The sequence below is a fragment of the Barbatula barbatula genome (assembly GCF_947034865.1).
Source record: "Barbatula barbatula genome assembly, chromosome: 18".
In the NCBI taxonomy this organism is placed as follows: domain Eukaryota; kingdom Metazoa; phylum Chordata; class Actinopteri; order Cypriniformes; family Nemacheilidae; genus Barbatula; species Barbatula barbatula.
In genome coordinates, this window is record NC_136781.1 from 8255404 (window position 1) to 8274117 (window position 18714).

Sequence of the window (18714 nt, forward strand, 5' to 3'; positions counted from 1 at the left end):
TCCCTTTCTCCTTTCTCCTCCTCCTCTCCTTTTCTGGCTGGTTGCTTGGTAATTAAGGAGGGTGTGGAGCAGATCTGATGAGGTCAGAAATAAGATTCCCATCCAACGCTGTGTTATTCTCCGTGACGCACGTCTGGGCATCTCAAACCTCTCTTTGTCTGTCAATTAAGGCAATTAAACCCCAGAGAGAAAGAGATATAGAACCTGGCTGCTCGGGCAATTATGCAAAGTAATAATTGCACACTGACAGGCAGGCGACATGACATTCTGACAAAACGGCCATCAGTGATTATGTTTGCTTTTTGCAATGCCGCAAAAAACTACAGGCCACTTTGTGTCACGCCACAAGCTCCAATGACGGGATGACGGCATATCATCTGGTCTTCCGGCCCTGTTGTTCCGCTTTCATTTGGTAATCAGTACATGTCCGTTAATCAAATCTTATCAACCCACTGTGGCGAGTACACTGATTAGGCCAACCATTATCTCTCGTAATAAGAGATGTAGCCTCTTATTCTACAATTCTGCTTCCCAAACAACCGAAATGACTATTACGATAAATCCGAAAATTGAACAAAAGATCCTCTTATGCAAATGGTTCAACCGGAGCAGGATTACCAGGATGCCATTCCACGGTCAGCAGCGAAAAGTCAACAACAGGAGACAATTCTAATTAATTTTGACAGGAAAAGATGGTTTTAGAATGTATAAAGCACTACTGTCTCAAATGGAGGCAGTACAAGTTCTTGCCTGACAAGTCAGCTCAGCTACAGAAACATGTTTGTTGGCCAGAAATACAGAGCATGGTGGCAGGAATGCCAGGGTAATGGGTTTGATTCCCAAAACTGATCAAATGTATACTTCATATGCATAGTGAATCACTTTAAGGCTTTTAATAGTGTCTTCTAAAACATTGGTGCACAATCAACCACACAGACTGACATTTTGATGCATTATGCAATGTGAGATGTTTGAGTTTCAAACAATTGCTCTTCTATATACACCACTTTATAGTCATTAATAAAGTCAATAATCAAATAAAAATATAATTAAAAAAACGACTTTCTTTTGTGTAGGGCCTGGCCACGCCCCTTACACAGAACAATGAAACATCAATGCGGACACCAAAGACTTCAAATTATTAATTGTTTTAATGTTTTATTAATCTTTCTGTCTCATCGCTTTTCTTTCTCACTTCAATTGGACACAAGAGGCAACGCATGAAAAGCATCCTCAGTTTCAAGAAATTGTGCATAATTTTAGTGGTATCAAATTGTTACTGAACTCTTTTGAAGATGGTGTTGTGAGTAGGATAAGAAAAAATGAAGAAAACAGAAAACACAGCTGAAGAACAGCCTCGGGGACTTTAAGAAAGTGATTATAGGAAGCGATAGGTATTCTTGGGAGATTCAGCATGTTTTCTTGGCCTCTGGTTGAACAAGGACAGAAGTAAATAAGCAGCTGTTGCGGGTTGTGTAAATAAAAAGGCCGGACCGTGGCGTCCCGTCTCTCCAGACTAAGAAAGAAGGAAATATACGAACGTTAACAGATGGCTGCTTGCGAAGCAGCTTGAAGAAACTCTTCTCCTTAGAGAACATTCTCCAAAAGTTCTACACCGCTCCGATACTCTCCTGCCACTCCGGAGAACAAAACTCCGTAGAAACTATACGAGCATGTTTGCGTGCGAGAACATGCTTGCTTCGTATGGGTGGGATGAAAGTCCTACCATCATCCCATGTGGCTCGCTGTCATTTGGGACTTGGCAATACCATTGAGTATCCAAATAAATAATGTATTAAATACAGTCTCCTCTCCATGGAGACCTTCCCAAGTGGAATGCGTTCCCCTCCATCTGGTGGGCGCTAATTAACAGACATAGGCGTCCCAACAGAACCAGAGTCCACGCTCCTTACGTGGACACATCATCTGTCTCTTTTTCGCAACGTTCCCTAACAGCCTAATTTATTTTTTTCCATCTCCGCTGCCCGGGCAAGCCAGACCCCATGTGCTACTCGAGAAATCAATCAACCAAACCATATCCATAATGAGCTCCTATAGACTTTGCGTATTGCATACAGCAAATCACTGCAATTCTATTCAATGTCACTGCACGGTTTGCTTAAACAGCCAAGAAAAATAAAGCACTCGTTCATAACTAAATTCAAACATCTCCATTCGACCAAGGTTTGGCCGTCCACGGGCTGTCAAAGCGAATTTGCAGAAAACAAAAAACACAAAACCATCATGGCCGCCTCAGGCACACGGGTCAGGAATCAGCCCCAGACTTCGGCGAGTGCTGAATCAGGGCCGGAATGTGATTTGCAAGATTCATTTGCAAATCTCCTGAGCTCAGCAATATCATAACCTGATCCGTCTGACAAATGAGTAACGGCAGAAACAGAGCCCGGGGTTGTTGGAGGTTAGGGGACACTGAGAGAAACATTGCCTGGTGTATATAAATGTGTGCATACCAATTTTTCTTTGAGCACAAACTTGTTTCCACATTATAATACTAGTAGGTGTGTTCCCTGTGGATATTTATTACGTTGTATTGCATGAGTACAATTTATCTCAAATTTGGCAGTCATGTTTTAACAAAGTGAATGACCCACAGACAGGTTTGCTTATACTCAACACTGGCACAGGTTTAGGTCTCCCTTCCCCTAAAGAACACCATAGATACAGGGCACGAATGCCTGTGTGAGAGAGAAAAGTTTCTGGATGTCTTTCTCATACTGCATCTGACACTATCGACCGGTATCCACTCCACCTCCACCAACCTGGCCAAGGCTACTAAAGAGCCATCCACTCTTTATTCCAGACTCACCCTTCTGCCTGTGCACTCGTCTTGTCCTCCTGCTCATTGTGTGATTCTATTGCTCATTATTATAACTTGCTTCCTCTTGCTCTTTCTCTGTCGGCTTCACTTTCTTTCACACATTGTTACACATATATTCACATACAGAGGGGGGTGGAAGAGTGAAATACTAAGTATGTGTGTGTGTATGAGAGAGCAGAGATATAAGGAAGAGTTGCATCAATATGTGTCTTTTCGGTTTTATTCTCCTGAGCCGAGACATCGATGACATCCTTTCTAACCTGCCAGCGAAAAGAAAGAACTGCCAGATTGTTTTTTCAAGACGCTGTGCAGGTAAGTGCAGTCAGAGGCAGGAGAAAGCAGATTTGACTTCCCATCGTTCCCCGTGCCTTTGAATTATGTTGCGTTAAGCGTCTCTGGAATCTCAAAACTAAACGCCTGTGATAATCTTAACAATCTTCGTTTGCTTTTAACAAAGACACTAAGCAAGTCTGACTTTTGGAAGAACTCCAGAAAACAAAATAAAACTATATATATTTATAAAGTTATTGGAGTAAAATGTCAGGATTTTTGTAGTATCTAGCTGTTATTATATAAGGAAATTAGCTTTAATTGTTTCCCTGTGTTTTACAAAAAAAATGGTAAATGCAACAAAAACAATTATTACATATAATTTTATAAATAAAAAATACCTCCATAATTCACTTTAAGATAAAGTTTTGTTTTCTATTATCTCATGGGATGAAGAAAATTTGCTTTAAGTATTAAGATTATTGTCACTGTGCAGTTAAAAATAACATCGCCCCTGTACAAGTCATTCAAATCCCCTAATATGATGCTTCTCAGAGGTGATAAAAATACCTGCAATCATTCAAGTGTGAATAACATCACCTCAGTAAGTGTTGGGGGTGAAGTCAGGCTAGAATAATAACAGGATATCTCTGTTCTCAATGACTGGAAGAACTTTGGAGTGGAATGAATCATTTGTTAATTTTCATGAATAAATTATTTCTCCATGCATTAAAAACACTCTTAATGAGGGAATTCATCTTCTTTCTGCCCTTTTTAAAATGTGCCAGAGTGTATGCATGAGAGAAAAGAGAGATAGTGATTATATTTGCGTGTGTGTGGTAAAATGTACTTTTCCCTCATAATTCTTTTGTGGTTAAAAAAAATCAACATTTTTTGAGCCAGTAAAAAAGTTAACAAATATATGCAAAGAAAAGTACACACTATAAGTAATTTTTTAGCATTTTAACAGTCTAGTTTTGTGGTGTATTTCTTCATTTTGGTACTATTGACAAAGTATTTGTTTATGAATTTAGCTCTGAAGTTTAGATAATTTTAAAACAATACATTTCTTGTTTTGGTCCGGTTACCAAGGTCAAGAAACAACAAAAGAACATGACCAAAGTTTGAACTGTACATTTCTAAAAAGTAAGGAATTTGCATTTGTAGAAAGACTGTAATGAATTAATGGTCAGATCCTATGAAATATGCATCATTTCCATTCCCCGTTCATTCTTTAATATTTTATTTCATGTGGTCATTTTAATGTAGCCAAGATCGACAAACTACTATACATAATGAACCTGTAAAAAAGAAACTTCCAGAAAAGAGAAAGTTTTCCTTGTCCACTGACACTACTTCTATCCCATGAGACTACTCTGCTTGATCTTAAAAGAGTAGGCTACCTTTGCTTCACACATTTTAAAATCTTCTGGTGAGGTCCCTTCACCTTTATGCTATAAAGCTATATGAATTATAAGATATCCCTGGATTTGTATAATGTTTTTAGATCTTTGTCTTTAAATAAGGAGATACTATACTCCTAACTAACTATGCACAATGTTGATGATATTATAATGTCAATGCTGAGCATAAACATTGTCTCTCAAAACTGCTACATTTTAAGAAATTAGATAAAGTAATGTGTTTTTATAATTAAATATTGTGTTGTTGACAAGCTCTTTTTGATTCTTCTTATTGGTTAAATATTTGCAAAACCCAAAGATAAGAATAAATGGTGACTAAAACAATGTAATATGTAAAAAACAATAAATAATTATAATATGAATAAAAATCATAAAACAATAAGGATAAAAGGTTTTTGCCTTACAAAAGCAATATGGGAAATATGTATGGAATTTAATTCTTCAGATACTCAATGGATATTTTTTCTAACTAATCCAAATAGTTATTAAAACTTGTTCTATAAATAATTACAAAATAAGTACTACTAAGATTTCTTTAATGCTATTTTAAATAAGGCATACAGTTTTAGACAGTTTCATTGGATGCACGTGGCTAGCCCGAAGTGAACTGTATGTGTTTGTTGATTGGTCTGGCTAGTGGCTAATAACAATTTATATTTTATTTAATTAATATTACTATTTTGTGCAATAATTATATTAAATAAGAAATTAGTTGAATTTTATTGTATGTTAATTTGATTAAATAAACAATTAGTTAAATGGGTCGTATTTGAGTTTTGCCAAGTAAAGGTACTGATAACCCAAAATAATACTGGCTATAGACATACTTTTAACTTGCTAGCTAATATAATTTTCTTGAGCTTTGTCCCAAATGACATACTATGTACTATGCACTAAACCATCGAGTACATGCATTTTAGAAGACCCAAATGGAATACTAACCGAAAGTATATCGGTTTCCCAGACGAGGGCAAATGACGTCAATCGTACGTCACAATGCTTGTTAATACAAATGAACTTGACATTGTACATTGTACATTTAATGTAGTTTTCATCTGTTTTGCTCAGCAATACTTTAGTCATTATCAGATTGAAGCGTTATCACTCTGCAGGAGATTATTGCTCGAGCAGCGTTTGATAGCCCTGCCTCCCTTCCGCTGCGTAAGCGAAACTGCAACCGTTGAGTGTGTGAAGTGTCCACAGTTCCACACTTGATATTTTCCGTTGAAAAAGTGCATCATCCGGGTACTTAAAGTGCACTTCTTTTTTGAGAATTTTCAACGTGAACACACTACTCACACTATTTATAATACAAAAGGGCGTAGAATAGTGCGCGATTTGGGATGCACCTTTGTTCCTTATTTTGCTTGTTTGCAGAAATAATCTGCAGGGACTCTATTCTTTGCACACGTGTACCGGAAGTTAGGATTATGCCACAAAAGTGTGCATGGCAGTAGTGTTGTAGTACTCAAGACCGGTCTTTGATTTTGGTCTCGGTCTTGTCTTGGTCTCAGACATAGTCTCCGGACTTTATTTCAAGACCGGTCAAGACCACAACTGTGGGAATTACACTAAATTGTTGGTGCATTGTCTAATTTATGTGGTCTTGGTCTCGACATCCTTTACATTTGTACGCAGATATAAACATGCATAAATGTGTTCAATGGTCTTAACTGTTGCCTGTATATGCATTCAAATGCAGATGAAAGGACATTTTGAGTCTGCTTATTTCAAAAGAGGCAGAACATGGCTTATTGGTCGATGCTAACAGAGCAAAACGAAAGGCCTTGTGTTAATATGTTCTTATGTTGATTTTAGTTTGTAATAATGACACATTTCCGCATATTCACAACACAATGTAAAGATAACTTAAAATAAAGCGCTGTCTTATGCAGGAGCCGAAACGCGAATGCTCCCCCTTCCCAATCGCCCGGATGGACAGAAGAGATGCTGCTCTTGGTGAAGAATGTCAGGGCCATTTTTAAGTTCCAGCCCAGCCCTGGTCTTAAGTAATAGACAGATAAATTAGTTTCCTTGAACTTCTCCGCAGTTAGTTTAGTTTTAAATATTTTAAATATCACATTGTTCTTCCTCACGCTTATTCAAATCTATCACAGCAAATAGAGCATCCTAGTAATACGCTCATGTTGTATGTGTGTAGGCTACCTGTCAATGACCAGAGCTAAAATCCGTGAAAATTTTCTGCGGATTCCACAAAGTTTTCAGAGGAGATCTGCGGCCGCTTATTCCGTGGAGCCTCACCGACCACTGGTACGTGGGTTGACCACTGGTTATTGTGGGAAAAACAGAGCGCAGGCATGTGGGGTAAAGCCCAGCTGCTTGCTTTTTAAAAAAGTACGGCGCTTCTGATGGAAACACTTTACAAATTAATACAATTGGATGGTCGCCAGTGGCAATCTCTGCAAAAATATCACTCGCAAATGAATATTTTTGGTCTGTTTTACACACAGTCTGGAACCCTGCACGACCAGCTACAAGAGGAAGATATGACACACACTTCTGATCAGGCATTGAAAACACCTTCCCTTCAGGGTCCAAGCGAGATCAGATTCTGCAGGGTGATTGAATCTCGCATAACACCAGAATAGCAACCAGCAAATAAACAAACTAACACACATTTCTGCGTAATGATCAGTTCTCGTTTTGCCATGTTAAACATATTTTAAAGCCCTCTGCTTCATACGGTTATGTTGATAATGGTGTCTATGTCAGATGACTCACCTACTGTAAGATCAAATTTTAACCCTGTGCTTTTGCATAACAGTATAAAGGACCAGCAGATGTCTGAGAGGCAGTACCTTTGTCTACACTCATTGAAACATACATTTTCATATCATAATATCTATGCAGAAGAAGATACAGTAGTACTCCTATAAAGTTGTGAGAGATAATACTTGGCCCCTTCTACATACTGAATGATGTTATCTGCAGTGAAGTGACACCGCCGCTTTGCTTTATTTACAGGAAGGTTGCTATGGTCAAAATATGAGCGCATGAGGCAGGGCTTTTTACTCATATTAAACTAATGATAGTCTCTGAATGTCTTTGTCATAAATCACTGTGGCAGAGTAAACATTAGCACAGACTCCCTCATTTGCAATGTGAATGTATTTACGTATTTATCCTGACATGTTTTATGATCGCACCAGAGCCCCCCCCAACAGACACCCACCCACACACCCACCTATCTCCCTGAAAAGCAATAAATAATTAAATACCCGTGAGAAATCCATAGAAGCAGAATAGCAAAGTTGCAGAAGCGTATATGGTAAAATGGTTGAAGTGATTTTGCAAAGTTGGATGTTTTCTTATACTGTATCACCACACTGATTAGCCAAAGCCTCCCACTAATTCAAATCCTCAGGGACAAATCATATTTTGATAATAATGAAAATAAGCCTCTAATTCTGTACATATCGTTGACCCTTAACCCAGCCCTGCAATCTGATTGGTTGAAATGCAAACAAGCCATTTTTGTGCATTTTTGTCTGTTTCAGACAAAAAGATGATTGTGTGGCTTCAGACTTTGAATGGAGCAAACAGGTCATATGGACTATGTAGCGAGGTAGACGGGACAAGAGCCGGGATGCGAGGAAGGTGCGTAAGTGTTAACGAGACCTTGCCTACCTCGCTACAGACTACTTTAATGGAGATTTTTGCTACGTCTGGAGCTCAACACAGGGCTAGTTCCTATTCACGTTCATTGTAAAAAAAGTTAGAGGAATGGAGCAGCATAAAACATTCTTTCTAACTTCCTTTGTGTTCCTCAGAACAAAGAAAGCCAAAATGTCAGATTCAAATATTTTAAATGGTCTGCTTTTTTGCAACAATCCCCTTAAGACTTCAATGTCAAAAATATCTATTATGTTAGCCTCTTTCCATGTAGAAATATGGCCCTGGATCAGAAAACCAGTCTTAAGTATCATAAGAATATTTTAAGTAATAGTCAAAAATACATTGTATGGGTCAAAATGATTAATTTTTATTTTATGGCAAAACTCATTAGGATATTAAGTAAAGATCATGTTCCATGAACATATTTGGTCTACCGTAAATACGAATATAAAGACTTTGTTTTGTAAGTGAATGGCCTGCTACAGCGCCTCAGATTAACAACTTTAAATGCGATTTTCTCAATATTTAAATTTATTTGCAACCTCAGATTCAAGAGTTTTAAACGGTTGGATCTTGGCCAAATATTGCCTATTCTAACGAACCATATATCAATTGAAGCTTTCAGATGATGTAAATATCTTAATTTAAATAAATTGACCTTTAAGACCACTAATAGTAACTATGTTGACATATGGTTTTGCTCTTAACGGAACAGTTCAGCCAGAAATGAAAATTGTGTCATCCTTTACTCACCCTTAAGTAGTATCAAATCAGTATACATTTCTTTGTTCTGTGGAACATAGAGAAATATACTTGGAAGAGTTTCAGGCGACCATGACTACCATAGTAGGAAACATTGTTTTGTAAATGTCTTTCTTCAAAAGAAGATATTTTAAAGAACTCAGTAAAGTAAACAGTTCTGAGGCACTTTTGACTCATTGTAATCTTTTCTACTATGGTCAATGGTGGCCTAGAACTTTTTGGTAACAAGCATTCTTTTAAGTATCTTTCTCTGTGTTCAGCGCAACTCGAGGGTGAGTAAACGATGACAGAATTGTTAATTTTAGGTAAACTGCCCCTTTAAATCCAAAGTGGTTGATGTGGCCCCAAACTTTATTTTCAGTTTCTATTCAAAGCCAGAATGACATAGTGACAGTTTACAAAACAACCCACATTGACATTTTCTACACAAACTGTTGAGGATAGACTAAAATAACTGGTAAAAAGTTACTTTATGGACTTTTTTCCAAATGTTTGGGTCTTTTAGAAGATGCAGATCCAACACAGTCTGCGAAGATCTCTCTGCTTGCACAGTAACATTAAGCTTTTTTCATGGTATCCATGAGAAAAAATGTCAAGACATTTCTTGAATTTCCATGAAATAGTGCAATGATTTCTGTGTGGGTTTTGATTTAGAGAGATCATGAAATGGAATGAAATCAAAGAAATCTTCAGAGCTTTCTGTTTGAAATGATGCCCAGATCATGAGTCCAACCAGAAACATAGTTTTTGTTTCAAGCAGATAAATGGTTAGGATCAATCCATCTCTGACAGCATAAACAGGATTCAAACCCTAAACAGTCTTCCCATTTTTCATTCATTTGATAACGCTGCTATATAAATCATGACAGCATGTAGCTTTGAAAATGTATCTTGTTTGATCTAGGTATCTCCTTATTTCTTTCTATTTGAATTCCACAAGTTTATGCAGTCTATCCTGTAGGACCAGTTGCACGATAATGTCATTGTTAATAAAAATGATTGTGCCTTGAAGTACATCAAATCTGCAAACGTAGGGCTAAGGTGACCAGCGATGCAGTCTGACAAAATTGCAAAGCATTTTCCTTGTGATCGTTGACTATTATGACATTGTTTCATTGTGGATAAACATCCTCATCATTCATACACCTGCCATGTAGGCACAATTTGTATTCAGATGTGCCTTCCAACCTCTTATAAAAGTTTTTCGTTTGTTTTTTACATTTGTATGTGTATGCCATCCTGAAAGAGAATAATTTATGTGAATTTATTATGTAAATAGAATCAGATTAGATATTACAGTGTGTGTATAAAGTGTATATCAACCTCAACTCTAATGTAAATGTACAGTTAAGACAAATTAATGGAACATTGTAAACAAGTAAGATTTTATCTCTTATTGCGTTCATTAAAGTCTTACAGAATTTATCTTACAAGTATCAAATATGCTGTGTCATTTTGTTAGAGAGTGAAATTGTGTTGCATGACACCAGTAAACTGTTATTAAGACAAGAGCGCATGCACCATTGACCTGCTTGTAATTTTGATTCTATGATACTAAAGAGATAAATGCAACAAATATGAGCATATTCACATGGGAAAATATGTGTCAAAGATGAAAGAACTAGAATAACAAAAAGATGGTTTTCTTTGCAAAAACTGGCCTTGAAGCAAAAAATTACCATTAAGAATTTGCATAAGAATTTAATCAGAATCAGAAAGACCTTTATTGCCAAGTGTGCTTTACACACACAAGGAATCTGTCTTAGTGACAGGAGCTTCCAGTGCACATATATACCATAACAAGATCTATTTTATTTATTTAAAGTTCATTGTACATTTAATTTTGGATTGTTTTTACTGCATTTAGCTATCACAGTATTTTGTTATCAAAATACTGTTTAAGCTTCATTAATTTGACTATGGAAAATGCACAGGAAAGTTATACGATCAACTCAAATATCTTAATCCACTGCCACCTGCTCTTTCTCTGCATCTTTCTTTGCTTTAAAGAAGAGTTAACCTGACAGTAGTGTTGACTGACCACTGATCAGATAAAATCCAAATGTAGAGAGAGAGAGAGAGGTCTGCTAACAAAAGAAACTGAATCCAACGGAATCTTCCATATACTGTATCACTTTAGAGTATCCGCAATGCTGCCAGAAATATACAGAAACGCATTTATAAGAAATGTATTTTTTTTTCTTTTTTTTTCACTTTAACACGCCAGACAATTCATTATGCACATTTAGCACAAACTCAAGTTAATATGTAAGATTGTAGACTCAGGGCATATTTATCAGTTCCTTGAATATGACAAGACATGTAATTATGAGCGCTAATGCGTAAACATATTTTCACTTTTCTTATAATCTTATTAAGAGATTAGAGCTGGAAAATGGCTTAACCACAGCTGTCTGTTTAGGGCCGATGGGCTGAGGGACGATTGATTTTCTTACATTTTTGCCCTTGTTGCTATTTAGCCCGTCTTTAAAACTGAAAGAAAAGTGCTGTTTTGCCTGCCCTTTTGACAGTAATCTGTAATGACATGCAGCATTTCTCTCTGTCTAATAGGTTAAGGTTAGATCTAATACCTGTTCCAGCAGAGTGCCTTAATCTGTGTGCATATGCATTCGAAGTCTATGCAGAAATAAATGCACATACACCTTAAATAATTTCACACATTTAAACCCTAAATCCCATCTGAATTTCAAGAGACATTCTATCAGAAAGACACGGAAATGCACTTGAATTTGACATGCTGTTTATTTAGGTAAAGTATAAAGTCATCTGGTGCAGGCCGGTTCAATAGACTGGTGATCGGTGGTAAAGTAACAGAAAGTCAACGAAACCTATAAAGACAGTAAAAGGATCAGGATCCTTAAAATAAAAGCTTCATTATGATTGGTTAAGGAATGAACAATGTCACTAGCTTACTTCTAGGATGAGTGTTTCTTGTAAAACTAATGCATAAGCTCCCATTTGCAAAACATAATTAAGAAACGTTTAATTTTCAAGTCTTTTAAGTACTTAAGCACAATGACACATTACGTGCTTCATTATTGCCACTGGCATGTGAAAATTTCTGCATAGTTGTTATATATTTTGCTTAAACTAAACACAAATTAAAATCCAATTGAAGCTAAAGAGACGTCGAAACACAAAGCAGTGAAACAATGTTTGTCATGTTTTAGAAATTATCCCATTTAAAGGGCATTTGGTTCCACTTCCAGCAGCATTTTATTGCAGTGGTGATAATGTATCTATACCAGAGCCTCTTCAAAAGCACAATAAGGAATAGTAATATTAGACTAGCGAAATATTCACAAACAGATAAACAGATTCACAAGCACATAAAAGGCCCATCATCTTACTTCAATGGCAGAATTAGCCTGTGAACAGAGGGAGTGATGGGAATGATCACGTTTGAGACATGAGCCTCAGGGGGAGAAGAGAACTAAAAGTCGGAGAGAGGGAGCAGCCTGCTAAGACATATGGAGTTAATATACTAGCGCTGGGTAGCCTGAATCATCTCCGTCACATAATCCATGTCTGTTTTATTGTGTTCCTCCAAAGTCGGCATGTACTTATTAAAAAGCAAGCAAACAGCAGTGCATTATTGCTGTTTTCTTAAGTCTGTCGAACAGTGTGTCAAAGCGCCACTGTAGCAAGCTAATATGCAATCAGTTTAATACACCGGTTCAGCTAATGGGACTATTTTTCTTTAAACTCTGTGCGCTATTGAGCTATTAAGATGCCAGCAAGGAAACGACTTTTGCAAATTGTGCACTATTTTAAGGCGAAATTTGCAGTCCGGAATATTTAGTACCCCTTCTTTGGAACACATAAGCACGCTCATTTGTATTTTGGCTCGGGAGAGAGTCGATTTAACAAGTCACCAAACTATCTGGACTTGAGTTTCTGGACCAAAATATATTATTTCCCACTGTTTTTTCACTCATCTCAAACATTTTAGCCAAAGAAACATTAGTAACACTTTACGAAGAGGTTGTATTTATTAACATTAGTTAATACATTAGGAAGCAAGAACTAACAATACTTCAATAGGATCTATTATTCCTGGTTTGTGTTCATTTCAGCATTTATGAATATAAGATTAAAATTAAAAGCTTCAAGTTTTCACAGTAACGGCACAATGAACATAAACAAACTTTAAATTAATTTATGGATAATTTAGCGGCATCTAGTGATGAGGTTGCGAATGGCAACTAATGGCTCACTCGCCTATCGCCCTTCCCTTTCGAAGCAGTACAGTGACTGACACAGGACTTAGATGTCGTCATGTTTTCACTTCTTTGCCGAATGAGATAACGTATTTACAAAATGCGTTCTTTACAGCAGTTTTTCCGATAAGGGCTACTGTAGCAACAACATTGCATGCAAGGAGACCCGTGGTGTATGTAGATAGAAATAGCTCATTCTTAGGTAATGAAAACATAATGCTTAATTATCTACACCTTATCTATATAATATTGCATTTATGTCAATAGGTTCTATTATATCAGTCAATAGAAAAAGATATTAATAAAGCAATCTACGGTAGACAATTGCTAAATCCTTGTAATCTGTCCGTATTCTGCTTGCTCTCTCTGCTACATTTGATACTGTGAGCTAAGGCTGGGCAGTAAAAAAACATGTGAATTAATGCACCCATAACAAAGTAACAAATCAAATACTCTTTTGACCTTCTTTCAGTCTGTAGTTTCGTGATTTCGCCCAGTCCGGCACGTTCTCCCTCAATCGCAGTGCTCGTGCAGGGGTGCAGGTATCTTTGTGTGCATATTGAAAAAGCTCATTCTCACGTATTTCAGAAGTCAGATTGTTTTGTAAAGCTATAAATAGTTTTTATAAAGTTCCACTTTAGGAGGGCCGAGGCGAAACTTGTTTTCAAATGAGGGATGATGCTAACAGCGTTTTGGTTGACGCGTGTGGAGTCACCAGATACAGTACAGACCTCATGAACACTAGTTGATAAAACCAGTCATATACTGTACTCTCATTGTTTTCGCATATATTCATACTTCATTTATAAACATGTTTTCTATCTTTCTACTGTATACATATTATATAGCCAGAAGATAAATCAATCTCATTATCAGAACTTAATATATTTGATATCTTTAGTACATTTTCATAACTTGCCTAAATTATAATTATGGTGAGTATTCAAATGTCAATGTCAAAGTCAATCTAGGAAAATTTTGATATAAGATATATTATTATAATGGGAGATTGTTACCATGAAATATGTCGTAACCATTACATAAAATTACTCATGCCGTGGAATCAATTTTTAGTCATTCCACACAGCCCTACTGTGAAACACCAGATCCTGCTGTCCACTCTCTACAAACTGGGCATCTCTGGTACTGCACTCAACTGGTTTGACTCGAATTTCACAGGCAGATCCTTTAAGGTATCTTGGAGAGTTGAGAACTGGAGTTCCTCAGGTATCAGTTCTCGCTCCTCTCCTATTTTCTATATATACACCACCTTCCTGGGTCCAGTTATTAAGGCCATAACATTTTTATGCAGATGATACATAGCTTTATATAACTTTTCAGCTAGATGACCCCATGATCTCTGCCCATGTTTCTGCCTACCTACTGGACATCTCTTCTTGGATGAAAGAGCATCACCTACAACTCACTCACTCCAAGAGAGAACTCCTGGTTAAACTGGCCTTCCCATCAATGGAACACCACCTTACCATTCAGCCTGGATTCTCAACTATAACACCCATTTAGTCTACAAGGAACCTGGTTGTCATGTTCGATGACCAGCTGAAATTCACCTCCCCCATCACTGCAAGCTCTCGAACTCAGGCCGATCAGGAAAATCAGGCCGTTCCTGTCGGAGCATGCCTCTCAGCTGCTTAGTACAAGTTCTGGTCATATCAAGACTCGACTACTGCAATTCTCTACTGGCCAGCCTTCCAACCAATGCAGTCAAGCCCTTGCAAATGATCCAGAATGCATCTTCACATCTAGTTTTCAATCAGCCTCAAAGAACCCATTTAACACCCCTCTTGATTTCACTTCACTGGCTGCCAGTTGCCGCCTGCATCAAGTTTATATCGCTAACACTGGCCTTCAGAACGAAAACAGAAATTCCCCACTTTACCTTAACTCACTTCTCCAGGTCTACATCCCCTCCCGTCATCCTCAGCCGAAGCTACGCCTGGTTGTTCCATCACAGCGAGGCGCCAAATCGCTTGCAAAAACCTTTACTCATTCAGTTCCCCTGTGGTGGAATGAACTGCCAGCCTCCACCCAAACTGCAGCATCCTTCACAACTTAAAAAAAAACGGCTCAAAACATATCTGTTCTACATTTATTTGACTAACCAATAACCGTCTGTCTTCTCTCCTTTGCTTACTCCAGCTTTAACCCTAGTAGTAGCATGGGCTTGTAAACTTAAGTTACTGTTTAGTGTGTTGACAAAATGTTTATATGCTCTAATGCTTGTAAGTCGCTTTTGATAAAAGCGTCTGCTGAAGGAATACATGTAAAACACAGACTGACGCAGTAACGTGTCCTGCGTAAACGGCCACTGACTCCCTTGCAAGCTGTTATATGAAATCATATTGGGCTGTTACCAACTGATTTATCCTCTGCGACTATTTTCTTTCAGAATTAAGAGAAAATGTCATTGTTGGAAAGGCTTGTAGCTGCACATACTGTATCGCATAGAGCACTGGTAACATGAAGCACAATCACGTTTTTGAGCCCAACGGGCTTGTTTGTTCAAAAGAGTGAAAGAATTGGGATTTAGTGGCAGAATAGAAGAACATTTGTGGAGAAATGAAGACAGATGGAGATGGTGGAAAAAAGGTCAGCCACCTGCAGTTTCCCCCACACTGATTCCTCATCCCACTGAGTCTCACGCTCGGCTCCAATCAACCATGTGCATGATACATACAGGTGACAATCACTACATATATCTCCCTAGCAGGCTGCCCACCAACACCCGCAGTTAGTTCATACTGCACTGTGACATGCTCTTTCCAGATTAATGGAGTGGAGATTCATTACACCAATATTTGCCGGGTGTCACACCTTGACTAACTTTGATAGATGGATACCAAACCACAATCACTCGTGACTGGTGTTTATGAGATGGAACTGTCAAGAAAAATTACCTCAGCTTATTAAACCGAGTGAGTGCCACAGATCTAGTAAACATTGCTGTGTGTTTTTTGACTCTTTATAATGTAGGTCTAGCACAAGCACCTTATCAAAAGTGACTGTGAAAGCAAAGTGCTGTGGGGTAGAGACCTTGCAGATCGGTGAATTAAGAGTTTTAATTAAAACATAGCACATCTGTCACAACCACTGGACCAATTAGCATAATGCCTTACAGCCTAAAAAAGAAGGCGAGGTAGTTCAATTGTAATTTAGACCGCGCTTGCAGATTGGAATGGAGTCTGATGTCTTTGAAAAGGTCTGTTGCCAAACAGGCGGAATATTAAGCGAGATGATTCAGGTTGGTATCGCGAGTCAGCTTTAAAAATATGAATATGTTACCTTTATGGATGGCGGAAACACATCGTAAATAAAAGGAATGCTTATGAAAACACTGGCACTGACATGTAGTTCAAAGTCATTTGCACATGAAGAATTATAATATTACATCTGATTTATCAGTACAAAACTACAGACTATTAAACTTAAAATCATTATTCTCAAAATGAAAAAATGGAAATTGTTGTTGCAACCCTTTACAACAATGTTGTATCTGTTAACAATGATGTCTTAAATAGCATGAACTAACTCATCATCTTTTAATTGAAAACCTGAATGACTTTCTCTCTTTTGCTGAACATAAAAGCAAAGATTTTTTTAAATGTTGGTAACCGAACAATGGGTCTCATTCTGTCATGAAACTGAAGGAGAACCCAAGTGCAGGCAGCAAAACGGGAATGCAGGGGTTAACAAATAGACTTTAATATATATACAAAACCGAAAACAAAAGCCCACAATGGGGTAAAAGAACATACAAGAAACGAAGGAGGACTTAACTAAAACAGACTAGAACTAATACTCACAAAGACTAACTAATACAAAACACTAAGACTAGACTTGACTAGACTTGACTAGACTATACTATACTATACTATACTACAGAAGGTTTAAGGGTACAAGGCAACAAGAACGGTATACAAGTACAAGCTAACAAGTACAACGAACGAGCACAAGACAATAGACAAGAGGGCATTAAATAGGGGAACAAACACAGGATAATTACTAAGGGGCAGGTGAAGGTAATGAAACACTAATGGGAAGGCTAACGAGACAAAAGGGCGGGAAACACTGACGAGACACGAGAAAGCACATGGCTTTCTCACACAAAACCTAAGGCTATGCCATGACTCCGCTGCAAGACCAAGAATAAACATGACATGATAGCGGAATCATGACATAAGCCCCCCCTTAAATGAACACCTCCAGGTGTTCATCAAGGGGTAGACTGACAAGACAGGGCAGACTGGGACAACGACAAGACAAGGCAAAACATGGAAAACAAGATTAAGGGCAGACAAGCATAAATTACAAAGGGGTTGGGGTGACACAATAAAAATATCAAACAAGGGAGGGGGGAGGGGGAACAAGAGAGTTCATAGGGGGAACACATGAGTCCATGGGGGGAAGTCCAAAGGCAGTGGGACATGGGGGAACAGTCTTTGTCCCTGGCGATCGGAAGCGCGGAGTCCCAGGGGACTTAGGGGACACCCTGGGGGGCGGCGCTCGAGAGCGCGAAGTCCCAGGGGCTCTAGGAGTCCCTGGCTGAGGAACAGGACTTGACGCCGGCTGGAAGGCCGGCAGGGCAGGACTTGACGCCGGCTGGAAGGCCGGCAGGGCAGGACTTGACGCCGGCTGGAAGGCCGGCAGGGCAGGACTTGACGCCGGCTGGAAGGCCGGCAGGACCGGACTTGGGACCACCGGACTTGGGACCACCGGACTTGGGACCACCGGACTTGGGACCACCGGACTTGGGACCACCGGACTTGGGACCACCGGACTTGGGACCACCGGACTTGGGACCACCGGACTTGGGACCACCGGACTTGGGACCACCGGACTTGGGACCACCGGACTTGGGACCACCGGACTTGGGACCACCGGACTCCGAGCCGCCCTCCGTTGCCTCTTCTTCTTCAGCCGAGCCACCCGCCTGGTGGTCGGCTGCAGGAACGATGTGAATGGGACGGGCGGCTCGGGATTGGAGGCCTCGGACGAGGACCCCCAGGACTCCCGTCTCCCCCGCTTGCCAGTGAGACTGGGCGGTTGTGGAGAGGCTGCAGAGGCTGGAGAGTGGTGCGTGGCAATGCCCACAACACCAATCTGCAGAGGACCACTCTCGGGTATCGCAACCAGCGGAGATGAGTAAACTGGGTTCGATGAGGTCGCGGACTCCGAACGCGCTGCGGCAGTTACCCACACGGCGTCGAAATCCAACGGCCTCATCGCCCTCATCTCCGAGCGAGAGAGTGGCTCTCTGAGACCGGTGTTGAATAGCACCGCCAGCTCCCTCTCCCCGAAGACACCCTGTTCCGCAATGTCCAGGAATCTCTCCACATACTCGTCCACAGTCTCACTTCCCTGGCGAAGACTGCAGAGGCGACGGGCCACACTGGACCGGTCAGTGTCCATGCTGCCTGCTGGGTTCAGATCTGGCTCGTTCGTTCTGTCATGAAACTGAAGGAGAACCCAAGTGCAGGCAGCAAAACGGGAATGCAGGGGTTAACAAATAGACTTTAATATA